This window comes from Arachis hypogaea, chromosome 2 (assembly GCF_003086295.3).
Source record: "Arachis hypogaea cultivar Tifrunner chromosome 2, arahy.Tifrunner.gnm2.J5K5, whole genome shotgun sequence".
In the NCBI taxonomy this organism is placed as follows: Eukaryota; Viridiplantae; Streptophyta; class Magnoliopsida; order Fabales; family Fabaceae; genus Arachis; species Arachis hypogaea.
The window spans coordinates 37,554,972-37,560,463 of NC_092037.1; positions in this window are offsets into that span (position 1 = coordinate 37,554,972).

The window sequence follows — 5,492 nt, forward strand, 5'->3', positions numbered from 1 at the left end:
AAATGTATTTTTATTTAAAGAAAATACAAATATATACAGGCGGGAATTTTTCATACCCTTAAGTCAGATTAAATCTCAATCTTTGACGCCTCATTAAAAAACCTTTTCAGGAAAAAGAGTACATCTTGAGATCTTTTACCTTACCTAGCTATAGTACCTTCTTAGGTTACAGGCGTGCCATGATCTGGGGAGTTCTCGTCCCTCGAGTTCGGACAGTTTGTAGTAGCCCTTCCCAAGTACTTCTGTGACTCGGTAGGGTCCTTTCCAGTTAGCTGCCAGCTTTCCTTCTCCAGGTTGAGTTGTTCCAATATCATTTCGGATTAAGATGAGATCATTCTTCATGAAGTCTCTTGGCACTACCTTTTGATTATACCTGGAAGCCATTCTCCGCTTTAGTGCTTCTTCTCTGATCCGAGCTCTTTCTTGAATTTTTGGAAGTAGGTCAAGTTCTTCTCTTTGAAGTTGATAGTTGGTTTGTTCATTGTAGTGGACTACTCGGGGAGACCCTTCTTCAACTTCTATTGGAATCATTGCCTCCACTCCGTATGCTTGTCGAAATGGGGATTCGTTTGTAGTGGAATGTGAAGTTGTTCGATACGCCCATAGGACTTGTGGAAGTTCCTCGGCCCGGGCTCCCTTTGCTTCTTGTAATCTCCGTTTCAGCCCGGCCAATATGACTTTGTTGGCTGCTTGATGACAAGTCATCATATACCCATTTTTCAAGCTAATTTCACTAGTTTTATTAGTCTTTATGCACTTTCTTGCATCCTAAGTAAGTGATTTGGAATGAAAATGCATAACTTCTTTAAATCAAGCAACTACCATTAAATTGATGCTAAATCATGAGGTTTGAGCAAGAATTAATTGATTTTTAATGAATTATAAACCCTGTGAATTTAGAGATACTTTGAGTGGTTGTTTTGGTTTCTTGTACGTGAAGAAAGAAAGAAAAAAAGGAAAAACGTGGCTTAAGAAAGCGTGGCCCAAGGAGAAAAGAGTGTGGCGCATAGAAGGAGGAAGCAAATGTTGCCCTCCACAAGGGCACACTGCCCTCTAGGAGAGCAACATATTGAACCAAGTCTTGAAAGGCAACATTGCCCTGCCCACAACAAGGGCGGAGCACAATTTGATGCCAAGGACCAAAGGAAGCAAAAACTCTGCCCTGCCCTCCTCAAGAGCAATATCGGGCTTCAATCAAGAATAATTCAAAGGAAATTTCTTCCTAGTGCTTCCTATGGGTTTCGAACCCAAGGACAAGGAAGGAAGGAGTAACGTTCAAACAAAAAGAAAACAAGCTTGCTTTCAAACTCCAAGAATCGAACACGGCACCATGAGGAAGTAAGGAACTAAGCATGACTTTGGTGCCAAGAAAACCAACGAAAAAGGAGCAACATGTGCCTCCACCGAGTATCGAATGTGGGATTTCACCTTTGGCACATTGCCCTGCCCTCCACAAGGGCAGGGCAGCATTTTGTGATGCACGGCCAGCGCACAAGAGTTGGCACACCAAGGGAGTCTCGGCAACAGCAGCACGCACGGGCAGCAGAATCTGGCGCACCACAAAACTCTGCCCTACCCTCCACAAGGGCAAGGCAGCATCCTGCAGCACCACATGCACCAACACGCACGCACAAGGGCCGCACGCACAATTTCCTGCCCTGCCTTCCACAAGGGCAGGGCAGCCTCCTAGAAGCCAATTTTTCATGGGCTGAAAATTGGATTAAAAATCCAATTTAATTCATTTCTTCACCAAATCAAAAGCCCATCCAAATTCCAAGTTCCAAGAATAGAAAGTGTATAAATAGGAGATAGTTTGATGTAATTAGGACCTTTCTTTTGAGCTTCGAACTTTTCTTTTACTTTTGACTTTTGACCCTTCTTTTGATTTTTGAATTTTTACATTTTGAAACTTCATTTTCTCTGAGAGCTTTGAAACTTCTTTTTACATTTTTACTTTTCTTGTTTGAAACTTGAGTCTGACGAATTGAGGAATTTCTATCTCAATCTATATTTAAGATCTCTTTGATTACCTCACTGCATAATTGAGTTGAATCCAATTTCCTTTACTGCTCCCTCTTTAATTTCTTGTTAATTGCTTTGTGAATTTGGATCTGGAAAGGCAATTGAGATCTAGACTTTGCTATCTAGTCTCTGGAGTCCTGAGATCCCATTTTCCTTTTGGTTCTTCTGTGAACCCCTGCTACAATTAAATTTCCCTTTCTGTTTGAGATCTAACAAAATTTAAATCATTTCTTGCTTAGATAATTGCTGCAATTTAATTTCCCTTGCTTAAATTCTGAAATCCTAGTCCTCAAATCCCTTTTCCATTCAAGCAATTTATATTTCTTGCACTTTAAGTTACTGCAATTTACATTTCTTGCACTTTAAGTTTCAGTCATTTAATTTCTTGTTCTTTAAGATTCAGCTCTTTTACTTTCAGTTCTTTTTATTTTCTGCAATTCACCCCTCTCCCTTTACATTTTCTGCTATTTACTTACTGTTGGATACAAAATCACTCAACCAATACTTGATTCGCTTGACTAAATCAACCACCGAACTAAAATTGCTCAATCCTTCAATTCCTGTGGGATCGACCTCACTCCCATGAGTTTTATTACTTGATGCGACCCGGTACACTTGCCGGTAAGTTTTGTGTTGGATCGTTTTCCACACATCAAGTTTTTAGCACCGTTGCCAGGGATTGAAATAGATTGACAATGATTAAGTGAAGCGGAGGTCTAGATCAAGCTTTTTTTCTTTTCTGTTTCTTTAATTTTTGACTAACACACTAACTGTTTGAATTTTTGCTTAAACTAACTAAAACTTCATTCTAGCAATAGATTGAAGTTTCACTGGTTTTCTGGATCTGTGTGTTTCTTGTTGTGTGTTTATATGTCAGGTACAGGAAGATCTTCCCCTATCCTCTCTGAAATTGACCAAAGAACTCTTTGAAGATTAAGAAGAGCTGAAAGAGGGAAGAATATCATTGGAGAGGAAGAATCTGAGGAGGAATTTCAAGAGATGGAAGGAGATCCATCATATCCCAATCAACCAGAAGGAGGAGTTAATAATAACCCACAACAAAGAAAAGTACTGGTTTCCTACACATTTGCAAATGCTAGACACTGTGGGAGTAGCATTCTCACCCCTAATGTCAATGCAAACAACTTTGAACTAAAGCCACAACTCATCACTTTGGTCCAAAACAACTGCTCTTTTGGAGGAGGGCCATTGGAGGACCCAAATCAACACCTATCTACCTTCTTGAGGATTTGTGACACTGTCAAAACTAATGGTGTGCCTCCTGACAGCTACAAGTTACTGCTCTTTCCATTCTCTCTCAGGGACAAAGCCACTCAATGGCTAGAAACATTTCCAAAGGAGAGCATCAACACTTGGGATGACTTGGTGAGCAAGTTTCTTGCCAAATTTTATCCCCCTCAAAGGATCATAAGATTAAAAAATGAGGTGCAGACATTCACTCAAATGGAGGCTGAAAATTTATATGAAGCATGGGAAAGATATAAGGCTCTGCTAAGAAAATGTCCACCAGAGATGTTCACTGAGTGGGACAAGCTGCAGAACTTCTATAAGGGACTTACTCTGAAGGCTCAAGAAGCACTTGATCATTCAGCTGGAGGCTCATTACAACTCATGAAAACTATAGAGGAAGCTCAGAACCTCATTGATATGGTGGCTAACAACCAATATTTCTTTGCTCACCAAAGGCAATGCCAACCATCGCAAAGGAGAGGAGTAATGGAGTTGGAAGGAGTGGATTCAATCCTAGCTCAGAACAAAATGATGCAGCAACAAATTCAACTACAGTTTGAGCAAATGGCCAAAAGGATTGATAGCCTTCAAGTTGCAGCAGTTAATACAAGCCAACCATCAACCACATGGGTGCAAAATGAAGAAATTCAAGAGGAGCAACAGCAAGAGCAAGTCCAATACATGCACAACCAAAATCCTGGAACAAATGAAGTCTATGGTGATACTTACAATCCCTCTTGGAAAAACCATCCCAACCTCAGACGGGGAGACAACCACAACCAAACTCAGCAGCCATGGCAAAGGAACTCAACTCAAAACAATTGGAAAAACACAAACCACAATAACCAGCCAAACACTAACCAAAATATATATAGAAAACCACAAAACACTTATCCAAACTCTAACCATTATCCACCCAATAACCACCCAACTAACCAAAACACCTACCATCATCCATCAACACCCCAAAACCAACCAATCTCACAAGACTCTCAGAGAATTACTAATCTAGAGATGCTCATGGAGAAGATGATGAAGAACCAAGAATTGACAACAAAGAACCAAGAAGCATCCATGAAGAACCTAGAAAGGCAGATTGGACAAATCTCCAAGCAGATTTCTGTTGAAAAACCATCAAGCTCACTACCAAGTGACACCATTCCTAATCCAAAAGAGGAGTGCAAGGCAATACAGTTAAGGAGTGGAAAAATCCTGCTGAAAGATGAAGAAGCCACCAAAAAGCCCAAGGAAAGTGACAAGAAACAAGTTGAAAAAGAGGCAGCCAATGATGAAGATGCAACAGCAAGCAATCACCTTCAGAATCAACCTAAAGAAAAAGAAGATAGACAAAAAAATCTGAAGAAGGGAAAGCAGATCATGGAAGAACCAAATCCAAGACAACATCAAGTGGAGAAAAACTTGACACCTCCACTGCCTTATCCCCAAAGATTCCACAAAGAGACTAAGGACCAACACTTTTCTAAATTCCTTGAGACTTTCAAGAAGCTAGAAATCAACATACCCTTGGCTGAGGCATTGGAGCAAATGCCTCTATATGCCAAGTTCTTAAAGGAGCTCATCAATAAGAAAATGAGTTAGAATGAGAAGGAGACTGTAATGCTCAGTGAAGAATGCAGTGCATTAATCAGAAAAGGGCTCCCTCCCAAGCTTGAAGATCCTGGAGGTTTCTTCCTGCCTTGCACTATTGGAAGCCTATGTATCAACAAGGGGATGTGTGATTTAGGAGCAAGTATAAATCTAATTCCATCTTCTTTAGTGAAAAAGCTTGGCATAGGAGAAGTGAAACCAATACAGATGTCTTTGGAATTGGTGGACCAATCAGTGGTGTATCCTAAAGGATTGATTGAAAACCTTTTAGTTAAGGTTGACAAGTTCATCTTTCCTACAGACTTTGTGATCCTAGAGTCAACAGAGAATGAGAATAACTCCATAATACTTGGTCGACAATTTTTGGCCACTGCTAGAGCCATTGTAGATATAGAGCAGGGAGAGCTAACCCTCAGGATGCATGAAGAAAGTATCACCCTGAAAGTATTTTCAGAATCACAAAGTAAAGAAGAAACAAGCAAGACAAGTAGTAACTTTCTTCCAAGGCAAGCAACCAACAATGCAGTAGAACAAAAAAATGAGCAGGTATAAGAAGGAGAAGGAATTCAAAAAGAGGTTGGGGTAATAAACAAACAGGAAGGTATCACAAC